The sequence below is a fragment of the Protopterus annectens genome, chromosome 6.part1 (genome assembly GCF_019279795.1).
Source record: "Protopterus annectens isolate FY-2018-M chromosome 6.part1, PAN1.0, whole genome shotgun sequence".
Taxonomy (NCBI): domain Eukaryota; kingdom Metazoa; phylum Chordata; order Ceratodontiformes; family Protopteridae; genus Protopterus; species Protopterus annectens.
In genome coordinates, this window is record NC_056738.1 from 185,151,994 (window position 1) to 185,165,810 (window position 13,817).

General features: G+C 37.0%; 1 protein-coding gene across 1 annotated transcript in view; it reads left to right on the forward strand.

Moving 5' to 3' along the window:
* The first annotated feature begins 253 nt into the window (after nucleotides 1–253).
* Nucleotides 254–13,817, forward strand: part of LOC122805459 (protein FAM181A-like) — a 48,210-nt gene continuing 34,646 nt past the window's right edge. The window contains exon 1 of the mRNA XM_044075627.1: nucleotides 254–549. The gene's annotated coding sequence lies outside the window, so the exon portion shown is untranslated. The remainder of the gene's footprint in view (nucleotides 550–13,817) is intronic.

The window sequence follows — 13,817 nt, forward strand, 5'->3', positions numbered from 1 at the left end:
AACATTACATATTACATTGTGCTTCACATCTTATTAGAGATATTTTAGTCATTTTTGAATATCTCACTGAGTCATAAAAATAACTTCTCTAATGAGGGCACAGTGTATATTAATCACAATGCAGCCTAATTCTTATTCTGAAAAGAAGGCCTTATAAATAGGGTAAAGTGACCTTGCCCCGCTTATGCTGGCAACCCTAAAGAATGTCACAGTGCTTGCTGACATAATAGGTCTCAGAGGCATTGAATGCTGTTCTGGAAGAATGTGGGGCGACGTTGTTCTCTCTGGTTGCAGTATTTCCATGGAAACCTTTACTGCTTGGAACAGGCATGCTGACAATCACATCCAAGAGTTAGCCTGTTGCTGAAAGGCTGTGGGTCCCTAACATGTGGCTGCCGCACAGACCCATCTGAAAACTCAGTTCTGCTGGCTGCAGGTTCACAATCAAAAACCTGTCCAGTTCCGCTAGCACTAACCCGGGAGACAGAAACATTGCTAGAGATTTTTATCTTGGAATTGAGAAGCAGAAAGTTTTTAGGAGTAGTACAGGTGAGTTTATTTCACTACTGTCTTTGTTTTTGTACAGGTATATCATATCATTAAAAAAAAAAAAAATATATATATATATATATATATATATATATATATATATATATATATATATATATATATATATATATATATATATATAAACTAATAAAAAGTATATGCCTGTTTTGAGGCTTGCTGATAAGCCTTTCTTTTGTACAAGTCTGACTACCTAATGACCCAGAAATTTGGAAATCAGCATTTTGCATTTTAACTTTACAAGTTAAAGAGGGCTAGTAAACCTCCTGAGATGGTGAAAGAATTTGCACTTCTGGTTATGTCAGATTAAAATAAAATATCGGATGTTCTGTGTGATCTGTGCTGCACTTCGACAGTGCTGATTAAAGACAGCATCATTCTGAAAGTCGTATAAAAAAACACAGTGTTTTGCTTTTTTTAACATATGAGGGGACACCTTCTAGTTATTTATTACATGTTGAGATGCATATGTAACCAGCAGTTTGCTCCAGTTTTATTCCTTTCATCACAGTTCACTGCATAAACAGAACTTCCATGTCCAAGCCTGATACTAGATCACAGTTGCCATCAATCCACAATAATCTGGGTTCTGAGCCCATTTAAGAATATTATGCTTGCATTAACCTATGGAGATTGATCTGTTATATTCTGAATATATTCCGCAGCAAAAATGCTCTGTCACTATGTTTTAGTAAGCAGTGTTTCTAATGCTTTGTGGTGAATGAAACAGCTGACCTGATCCAAAAGCATGTTTTTCCAGTTGTACAACATTTGTGGCTATATTTTGATATTACAGAATTTTAAACTGCAGTCCAGTTTTGTCTGAGTACTCTCTAAATTTTATTTACATCACATTTGTTCATATTCTTGTCAATGGTCTGTCATGTTTGCACCGTTTTAAGCAAGAAATAGATTCTGATAAAAGCAAGTTATTATTATAAGCTATCATCATGAAGTTTGGTACCCCCTCCATGAAAAGAGTGTCAGCCACTTGGATGATTTTCCACTTCTCAGTGCTGCCTTTGACTTTTCTGTGAAGATGTGAGCTTCATTATCCTGTAGCCTGTCCCCTCCTCCTGTTACTGTCCTTTTAAGCTACATGTTGTAATGCACTTAAAGGGATGCTTCATGAACTAACTCAGCTGTGGGTGGTCGGTTGCCTTCATTGTGACACACGGACTGAATAGAAGTTAATTATTACCATGCCTTATTTTGGCTGCTACTGAATTCAGAAGTGCAGAAATAAAAAGTTTAAAAGTATCATTGTGCTACTCTACATTGTTTTTGACAAAGCACTGTGAATTTCAAGAAGTGCACCCTTTTTCTGGCTTAGTATCCACATTACTCAGAGAAAAAAATGTGCCTGATGCAGTCCATTTACGTTTAGAGTGAACTGCGGATTGACCTCTGCCCTTCAATTGGAAAAGGAGTGATGTCAGATTAACTGTGGTCCACGCTGACATAGTACAGCAGTTTAATAATGAGCTACCCTCTGACCACAAAAGTCTGAAATTATCTGGGATAGTAAATCTCTTAACTAGTAGAAGTTTGAAGTCATCACCAGGGTTATTTGATTATTTGATTCTCGGCATGACTGCAATCTGCATACATACTATAGGCATAGTCAGAGAATACAGTGTCAACACAGACTGCCTTCTAATTGGGTAAGTGGAGGAATAGATGAACAAGATAGGAAGTTGAGAAAATGTAAGTGAACAGTACGAAACTGGCAGTCACTATATGATGTAGATTCAGAAACCAATGGTTGTGGAAGAACACATACTTTTCTTACCTCTCTGTGTCCCAACTACTGAACATACCTTTTCTCATGTTCTGCACTACTGTCCAGTGGGAAAATATCTTGCATAACTGATAGGTTTTTGTTAGCCAGGTTTATGCTACTGAAGTTGAACGAGAGAGAGAGAGTTAAAATTATAATAATTGTTGCACACCCATTAATTGTCTGTCTTAACCTTGTTAATCATTGCTTGCAGTTGTACAACTGACATTGTTAGAAAGTGTACCAGAATGTTAAAACAATGCACATTCTGATGGCTTATACATTTGCTAATTTATAACTACTGCTCATAGAATGTTACACACTCTTACATATGAAAACAGCCTACAGGCTACCAGCTGGTAAATGTCTGCAGCGCCTCTAAATCTCAAAGTCACATGCACTAATCTGCTCCATTGCCAGCAGGTGTTTGCAGTCCTATACAGCTTTGAAGGTCCAGATGTTGCAGCTAAACTTTAAACCTCGCACTCCCTAATTCTTTATTTTAATGTTGTGCTATACAGTATGACAAAGAATGTGTATTCCTATAGTCCTGACACTGGTTATTAATATTTTTACACCACCATTAAGTGTTTCTGTTAATTTCTTGAACTTTGCTGTTAAAGTCTGCACAGAAAAATAAAGGTTTAATTATTATACCATTATTAAAGTCAGACTAGTTGTGATTCCTTGTACTATAGTCGGAAAACGTATTACAACAGGACACTTACATTCTTACTCATACGAATAGGCATTTCTGTTACATGCTGACAAAAGTATAGAAAGAAATACAGGTATGTTCTAATGATACAGCTGGGCACCACTGTAATGAAAGTGAAAGGTCATTAATCTATATCCAGAAGATCATGGAGCAGCAGCTGCACAGAACTGCTAGTGTTTTGTAAACTCTGATGATTCTACACCTTGTTTTTTCCAGAAGCTGCTTCTGTCCTGCAGAGCACTCTATTCTAGGATCATCACTGTTGCTTAACCCCTCTATTTATAAGTTTAGTTCTAGTGAAAACTGCTGAGAACAGTGCCAAACTGAAAGATACACAAATCAATGGGAAGTGAAGCTCACACCATTTTAACGTGTCTATATCACATTGTTGAATGCTTAATTGAGCGAACTGCTATTCATCGAACCCAATTACACGAAAGCTCAATTAAGCAAACGACAATTTCAGCAAAAACTTTCCCAGGCAAAACAACCACTGGGCCAGCTCCCGACTGTAACAAAGACAAAATGTAGAACTCTGCAAAGTGGGGGACCCCCACCCCCCAACTAAATATACCAACTCTGAGATTGCAGTACAGTGGGGAAAAGGGCAAAATACCCAATAATGGCCAATCACGTTCTTTCCTCTGGAAAGTTTTCGCTGAAATTGTTGTTCGCTTAATTGAGCTTTCACTGAATAGGGTTCGATGAACAGCAATTTGCTCAATTAAGCATTCGACAAACTGATGGAGACCCCATTTTAGCACCTCACTTTCGTTTTGGACATCTTGGTGACTTAATACAAAGCAGATCTATATGGACAACAGCAGTATTGTATGCCACACTAGTATGCATCTGCCATGCCTATGAAGTGCTTACAGCCATATAGATTGGCACAACAGTTACATGCTTCTGCCACAGCTGTGAAATGTTTAGTGCCATGAACATGGACACAACACTTTCCCGGTTATGTCATACCTATGACATGTTTTCAGCCATGTACATACATATTTATGCCATGGCTATGACATGCTTGCAGCTATGTAGATGGGCATAACACTTACATAGATATGTAGATGGGAACAGCACTTACATGTATATGCCATGGCTGTAAACTGTTAGTGCCATGAACATAACACTTACATGCTTATGCCATACCTATGACATGTTTACAGCCACAGACATGGGTGCAACATTTATATACTTATGTCATGGCTGTGAAATGTTTGCAGATATGTAGATATGCTCAGCACTTACATTATTATGCCATAGTTGTAAAATATTTACAGCCATGTACATGGATGCAACGCTTACATACTTATGCCATGACTGTGAAATGTTTGCAGCTATGTAGATGGGCATAGCACTTACATGCGTATGCTATGACTGAGAAATGCTTACTGCTGTGTACATGGACACAACACTTGCATGTTTATACCATGAATGTGAAATGTCTACAGCCCTGCACACGGGCTCATCACTTATATGCTTTTGCCATGACTACAAAATGTTTACAGCTGTGTATGTGGGCATAGCACTTATGTGTTTATGCCACGACTATGAACTTTTTAATGCTGCACACATTGGCACATTTCTGCATACACCATGACTGTAAAGTATTTATTGCTGTGTACATGGGCACGGCACTCATGTATTGATGCTATAACTGTGAAATGTTTATAGTTGCACAGACAGAAACATCACTTATGTGCTTATACCATGACTATGAAATGTTTCCCCTAAGTACAGGGGCATAGCAATATTTACTGCTGTATTAGATCGGCACTGCACTTATGTGATTATGCCATAGCTGTGAAAAAAGCCATGTACATAGGTGGAGCACTTACATGCCTTTGCCATGGCTATGAAATATTTACAGATATGTACATGGGCACAGCAATTACTTGATTATGACTATGTAGTTAATCACTACTGTTGTGTGCACAGGTCCATGTAATTGAATGTTTACATTATGAATACATTAGTTTAGGGCTTGTATTTGCTGCCATGCACTCTTACCTTGATATCTGTTACATCCTGTAACTCTGTAGCTGGCCATTGTACTCATTAATATGCATGTAACAGCTACCATTAAAATGTCATAACTATGGAAATGGGGATGTAAATACGCATCTGGCCACTTGTGTTGCATACTCATAGATAAGATAATATTTCTTTATTGTCATTGCACAAGTACAATGAAATTTGTAGCAATCCTCCTAAGGTGCATTCACATATAATGAATATGAATAAATAAGAGAATACAATGCAATACAATACCAAACAATACAATATAATGCAATGCAGTAAACTAGGTTATTGCACTTGAGTAGATTGCACATGGAAGGAATACAGTAAGGTGCACAGGAACGTAAGCACATACCTTATAGTGCAAATGTCTATTATCTGTACTCAGTGTGCATTGTTCAGTTCACATATGGCTCTGGGATAGAAACTGTTCTTAAGTCTGTTTGTCCAAGATGGAATGGATGTGAACCATCTGCCAGAAGGCAGCAGCTCAAACAGGTGATGTCCAATGTGAGAAAAGTCTTTCAAGATGTTGGCTGCCCTGCTGAGACAGGAAGAGCTGAAGAGTTCCTCCAAAGAAGGCAGTGAGCAGCCAATGATTTTCTGGGCAGAGTTAATGATCCTTTGAAGGGCCTTCTTGTCTGCTGCCTAGCTGTTGGCATACCATATGGAAATATAGTATGTCACCACACTTTCAATAAAACAGCGGTAAAAAGCACCAGTAGTTTCTACTGCAGGTTGTTTTTCCTGAGGATCCTTAGGAAATGGAATCTCTGCTGTGCCTTCTTGACTGCCTCCATGCTGTTATGGACCAAGAAACAGCTTCTGCCACATGTACACCTAGAAACCTGAAGGCAGGAACCCTTTCCACACAGTTTCCAATGACTCATATTGGGTTGTGATCTGCATTGTGCCTCCAAAGATCTATAATGAGTCATTTTGTTTTGGCAGAGTTCAGGGCAATGTTGTTCTCAGTACACCATGCAGCCAGTCTTTGAACTTCATCTCTATATGCTGTCTCATCTCCTTCTGAAATAAGTCTAACAACTGTGGTGTCATCAGCAAACTTAATGATGGTATTAGTAGAATGAGAGGGGATACAGTCGTGGGTGTAAAGTGTATACAGAAGGAGCTCAGCACACATCCTTGTGGGACACCAGTATTTAGCCTGAGAGTAGAAGAGAGGTATGGGCCTACGCTAACTATCTGAGGATGGTTAGTCAAAAAGTCTTTAATTCAATGGCAGGTAGGTTCTGAAAGTCCTAGGCCAGTGAGATTAGTGACCAGTTTATCTGGGATAACTGTGTTAAAAGCTGAACTAAGGTCTACAAAGAACATCCTCACAAAGCTCCTCTGCTGCTCAAGATGACAAAGTGCAGTGCATAAGGAGATGGCATCTTCCGTAGACATATTGCTCTGTAAGCATACTGATGTGTATTCAAGATAACTGTGAGACTGTCCTTAATGTGTTGCAGGACCAGTTGTTCAAAACACTTCATGATGACTGGAGTAAGTGTCACTGGGTGGTAGTTATTGAGACTACTGATGACAGCTTTCTTTGGCAGTGGAATGATCATAGTTGACTTCAGCCAAGATTTGGATAGAGACAAGTTGAAGATCTTTGTAAAGAGCCCACAGAGCTGGTCCATGCATTCTTTCAGCACCCATCCCATCACTCCATCAGGGCCAACAGCCTTTGCTAGATTGTCTTATATCATGCTCTTGTACTGTGATGGTGTGGCTGTTGGAGGCTGGTATAGATGACTTGAGACTGCTGTGGCCTAATTGCTTGTGCCTAGGCACGACTGTCTCTGTTGTTTCTACCTCAAAACAGGCAAAAAATAATTAAGTTCCTCTACCATTGGGGCATCTCCATGAACAGCCATATGGTTACTGGTTTTATTATTGGTGATGTACTGAATACCTTCCCATAATCGTTATGAGTCCTTTTTGGTGAAATGGTCCTCTATCTTCCTTTTATAGGCCACTTTACCCTCTCTGATGGCTTTCTTTAGGTTGACTCTAGCCATGCTGTAAAGGACTCTGTTGCCAGACCCGAAGGCTGTATTGTGGAGCTTGAGAGGAGATTTTACCTTCTTCGTCATTCAGGGCTTCTGATTATGGTACACATGAATGTGCTTACTAATACTGACATTGCCAACACAGGTCTTTATATAGCAGAGTACCATTGATGTGTACTCTTCCAGATCCTGATCCTTGAAAATGTCCCAGTTAGTTTTTTCAAAGCAATCCTATAGCTATGAAAGTGCATCTTCCGGACATATTTTAACAATCTTTGTAGTAATTTGGTCTTTTCCCCAACAGAAGTGTGTACTGGAGTCAAGGGTATGGACAAATGGCCTGACTGGCCTAGATGAGGCAGCTGTTTTTGCCCCATAGCCATCATTGTATTTGGGTAGGCCTTGTCCAGTGTATTTTCCTCCCTGGGTGCACATTTGATATGTTGATGAAATTTAGGGAGAACTGACTAAGTCCATCTGACTGAAATCACCAGCTACGATATGAACAGCTTCAGGATGGATGTTTTGTTGCAAGTTAATGATGTCAAACAGGTGACCTAGAGATGTGCAAGCATTAGCATCTGGTAGAATGTAAACTGCTGTAACTATAACAGCAGTAAACTCCCGAGGTAAATAAATAAAATTAATAAATAAATAAATAAATCATAACTGTGTAAAGAGGCACTACTATTATACACTTATAAATGTATAACATATTATATATGTATATTATACACTTACAAATGTATAACATATTATATATGTATATTATACACTTATAAATGTATAACAATATGTACATCTAGCAACTGCTGTTATATGATCATAAACACAGAGATGAAAATTGCTGTTTAACACTCATAAGAATATAACTGTCTGATTCTGCTATGAACTTTTAAATAAATAGCTGGCCACTGGTATCATGCACTCTGGATAAATGGGTACAAATGTTACCCAGTCCTTAACATGTAGTATAAAAATACTACATAGCTGAGGATTGCTGACATTTATTCAGAACTATATAGCTGGCTGTTGTTGTTATAACTATGTAACTAATCACTCTGGTATTTATTTACAGCTGTACAGCTGTCCATTGGCACTCAAAATGTTGTTATGCATTCACAGTTATGCAGTGACATCCATTGCTATTATCTAATAATGTCATAGCTGCACGGTAATAACACATGAATTACAGTTCCATACATACATATATACATACATACATGTATACAGATGTGCTTCTTACTATTATACAATCATAATCAAGCATTCAGTTCCTCCTAAAATATAGGGAATAACTTATGACTGCTAGTGGTTAGGTGTGCAATTAGTCTACTGTGGAAATCCCACGTAAGCTTGAGTGACATGGAAAGTAATGTTTGTGATGGCATCCAGGTTACCTGGCTATATCAGGCTTGCTTAGCATGTTATTCCCAGCAGCTATTAATATATGTAGTGTGTAGCACTATCATACATTGTAAATGTTATAAATATATGTTTGGTGTGTTTAACACAATCATACGTTGCATATTACAAATACATTATTTGTAGTGCATAACACAATCATATATTACAAATGTTACACATTTATTATTATTTGTAGGATACAACACTATCATACATTGCAAATACTATGGAAATATTATTTTTGTAGTGCATAGCACAATCATATATTACAAGTGCTATACATATATTATTATTTGTGGTATTCCACACATATATTACACATGTTGCAATTATATTACTATTTGTTGTGTATAGCACAATCATACATGACTTCTTCATTCAGCTTTTCTGGTTAGTGGTTTCCACAGTGGATCACCTGTCCACTCATGATTGGCAGTGGAGTTTTACGGTGTCAAGTTGCCAGCCCGGCACCCAACCTGCCACAGAAGGCACACACACACACACACACACACACACACACACACACACACACACACACACACACACACACATTCACGCCTAGGGCCAATTTAGAGTGTCCAATCCACCTACAGCATGTCTTTGGGGTGTGGGAGGAAACCGGAGCACCTGGAGGAAACCCACGTGACCACAGGGAGGACATGCAGACTCCGCACAGAAGCCACCCCAGCCGAGGATCGAACTGGAGAACCTCTTGCTGTGAGGCAGCAACGCTAACTGCTGCACCACCACAGCCGCCCATAGCACAATCATACATGACAAATGTTACAAATATATTATTATTATTTGCAGTACATAGCACTATCATACATTAAAAGTGTTGTAAATATATTATTTGTAATGTATAGCCCTATCATACATTATAAATGTTATCAATACATTAGTATTTTCAGTGCATATCACAATCATACATTACAAATGTTACACATATATTATTATTTTAGTGTATTACACAATCATGCATTACAATTGTTACCAGTACATTATTTGTAGTATGTAGCACAAGCATATATTATAAATATTACAATATTATTTGAAGTGTATAGCATTGTCACACATTATAAATGTTACAAACAAATTACTGTTTTTATCTATAGCACAATCATATATTACAAATATTACAAATATATTATCTGTAGTATATAGCACTATTATACATTACAAATGTTATATATATATATATATATATATATATATATATATATATATATATATATATGTATAAGTATTTTTAGTGTAAAGCACTAACATCCACTATAAATGTTACACATATTATTTGTGGTGTAAATCACTGACATACATTATAAATGTTACACATTATTATTTGGAGAGTATAGCAGGATAACACATTATAAATGTTACACATATATTATTATTTGTAATGTATAGCACAATTACACATTATACATGTTACACATATATTATTTGTTGTGTATAGCGCAATCACACATTCTAAATGTTACATTTATATTATTTGTAGTGTAAAGCAGTAACATACATTATAAATGTTACATATATATTATTATTTGTAGTGTATAACACAATCAAACATAATAAATGTAGCACATATATTAATTAAGTAATTTATTGACATTTGATTAAACAAAAACATCTGCAGTTTAAATAATTATAACAAATTAGACATAATACACATAATATAAAAACATTGATTGAGAACTGATACAAGGCATATGACAATCATTTAATATTTAGAGAAATTTTAGACAGCTCGTAGAGAAATTAAAGGTAAATTAGTCTAATACATGCAATACGAAGTGAGGGAAAAACAGGCTTATGATATATTTAGAGAGAAAGCCAGGGAAGCGAATTATATAGCAGTAAGGAAGTAAATGAAGAAAGGAGAGTAAGGAGGTATAAGGAATGAAAAGGTACTTGTTCACATTTAGGGATATAGTTTATCCTGGTTTTGAGTAAAAACCGAGCTAGATTTTAGCTAGGAAGCCTTTCAGAAAGGTTTTAAAAGATGGAAGAGCGGGTATAGACCTAATGGATACAAGTAAGGAGTTCCAGGCCTTAACGAGCAATGCTCAGCAGATTTGGCAAGTTTGTAGACAGACAGGAGTTTTTGGTCACTGGATCGAATTGACCAACTGGGAACGTGTAGAATGCTTTTTAGTGCTGGAAAGGCAGATGGATGGTGGATAATTTTATAGGTGGTAAGACGTTGTGTATATGTTAGTTAATGTTGCAGTTCTAACCAATTAAGGCTTTTTAGTGCTATATAGTGGTGGGTTCTGAAAGGGGTATCTGCTGCAAATTTAGCAACCTTGTTATAGCATTGTTCAAGTTTTAATTTTGGCAGAGTGCCACAAAGAAATAGGGAGGATAAGTCATGGTAAGTGCAGTTGTATATTATTATTTGTAGCGTACAACACTGCAAGTATTAGAACAATTTAGCACAAGTGCCGATGCTGAGTTACACTGATGGAAACTATCTCACTTTAGCTGCTCTATTTCATTCAGAGTCTGGCAGTACAGTGGTTGTTGCGTATGTGTATGTTTACCTTTTTATAGAGAGGTCTTCATTTATTTCTAGCTGTTATTCTGCTCCATCTACGTAAGGGAAACAGTAGACCAGTGCTCCATAGTATGGAGGAAGCAAAATAACAACAATGAAAGCACTGCCAGTTTTTCATTAGTTCCTCCATTTTGCTGTGTGTGACTGGTTTAATAGTTATAACCAACTTTCTACATGGGTTGGGTGTTGCATCCACTGTCGCCACCATTCTCACTTATGCTACTTTCCTACCCTCTTGTTTAACTATTATGTGTGACTGTTACAGGCTTTCTCTTAAACAATCGATCTCTTGGTAGGATGGCATTGTTTCCATTTACCTTCTTCCTGTCTAATCCAAATCTTCACCAAATCATTTGCTGATTTTCTGCACATAGGACTGAACCACGATAATATTCTCCTTGACCTTCTGTGCAACTAGGGCTACTTTCACTTCCGCTCTGATGTCCTCGCTCTTCATCTGACCCATAATGTGCATCCTACAACTCATCTCAAGCACTTTATTCCCACACCTCAAGCTTTCTCACCTGCTCTGCCATGAGTGCCTGGGGGTCTGTGCCATATAGTGACATTGGTCGTACCACTGTTTTTGTAAGGTTACTTTTCAGCTTCTTTGGCATTCTTCTGTCACACACTACCATTGTCATTGTGTGCCATTGGGCTGCAGCGCCTCTGTTTGTAGCTTTGACCTCTTCATTCATTCTTCCCTTCTCCTCAACCACCCTTCTTAGATACTTGAAGCTGTTAACCTGTTTTCCTATTTTTGCTTCTGTCTCAGTTTTCAGCTCTTTCTGATTTCCCTGTTTGCTGCCATGACAACTGTCTTCTCTCTTCTTAGGTCATCCACGTGTCTTCTGTTTTGCATTAAGTCCCCTATAATTTACTGACGTTCCTGCTCAGAGTCTGCTTGTATTATTCTCCAGTCATTTGGGATACGTGTTTCTCTCCATACACCAGTTATTACCCTAAAGAGCTATTTCTTCCTTAACTTGTCCAAAATCCTTTTTCATATTTGCCATGACCTCATCTGAGCCTGCTGCTTTTCCTGACTTTGTTTTCTTTGTGCTGCTCTTACTTTTTCTGGGGTGGATTCTTCTTTCTTTTCATCATATGCTGTGCATAGGGCAGTGCAGCGTTTGAGTGGGGAGGTCATTTAAAAACTGATGTCCTGTGCACTTGTGAGCAGATTTTTGCTGGCATCCTTTATGAATGTTGTCTTCTTTATCTTTATCTTTCTGATTTTGCCTTGCAACCTGATAAGAGTTTCTTTGAACCATCTGCTGAGTCAACATTGAATTATTCTGTTTACAATGTGTGTGTTTAATGACCATAGTTCACAGAATGAACCAATATTATTCTATCAGTTTACGGCTTGGAGCTCATTTTTTAATTTAAGCAAAGAAGAAGTTTTTTTTTGGTTCATTTTGCAAAAACTGATCTCTTCTTGGTTTAGCGAATAAAACATTTTTACTAGGTAGATTTGTATCATTGGGTTTGCTGTGAGGAGTATTTAAAAGCTTCTTTGTATTTATTGGTTTAATTCTGAAGAACTCAAAGTTACAGGCAGATGAAAGTGCTCAGTTTGTTGTTTTTATAAATGTGGTTGTTATAATAAACACTTTTATACTCTACACCGATTGCGGTCATCTTTCCTACAGTCTGGGTTTGTGATTGGGTATTCTGCTTCATGTTGGCTCCTGGTATTTGGAGATATATGTATATATGTGTAAGATATATATATATATATATATATATATATATATATATATATATATATATATATATAGATATAGATATAGATATATATATAAATGGATATGTAGAGGTAGATAGACATGGATATATACAGATGAGTTGTTATAATTACTAATTACAACAGTTACATAATTGCATAAACTTCATCATGAAAATCAGTGTAACTCTCTTGTCCTGCAGTATTAACACCTATAAATAGGCACTAATCCATTACCTCATAACTTTCGTAACTATAATGTTACATCTTCATTACTTTGTATCTATCTAATGTTGTATTACAGTCATAAAAGTAAATATTAAATTACATTAGCGTTTGATTTTAATTGCTACATACATTAAGTGTGATACAGTCATTTTTGCCATAGAGATGTTCAGAAAAATGCTTTGAAGAAAAATGATTTGAAGTACATATTGGAGAAGAGGGTTTATTAAACTTACTAAATGTCTTGAAATAGGCTATTGGAGAGGAGGAGGGGAATGAAAATGTGACAATGTTAATATAAAGACATTGAATGTGCCACCTGCGATTCTTTAACAAGAAATGAAATTTCTAGAGTTATTGTTTTATCTTCATAAATGTGTAGGAGATGTGTTACATGTCATGCCTTCACTGTATTTTAGTTGGTCACGTTTCTTGCACACTGGTAGCTCGTGGCTCTGTAGCTCAGCACTATGAATATAAATGTATACATAATTACTGTGGTTGTTGCAATGTATTCATGTGGGCAAATTCTTTTTCAATGTAACCATAACCATACTTCCTTCTGTCCCATCTATTTCCCCTCACACCTCCTCTACCAATATCAATTTGGGCCAATTCCTTTCAGCACTTTCTAAAATTAAAAATATCAATTATGCACAAGTCTCACCTCGCTGGTGACGTATCCAAGGTGTAGACAGTAGTCATTGTGGTGCCCTTGCATAAAGGTGGTCCCTCTACTGACCCTGGGAATTAGAAGCTTTTAAATCTTACTAGTATTATTTACAATG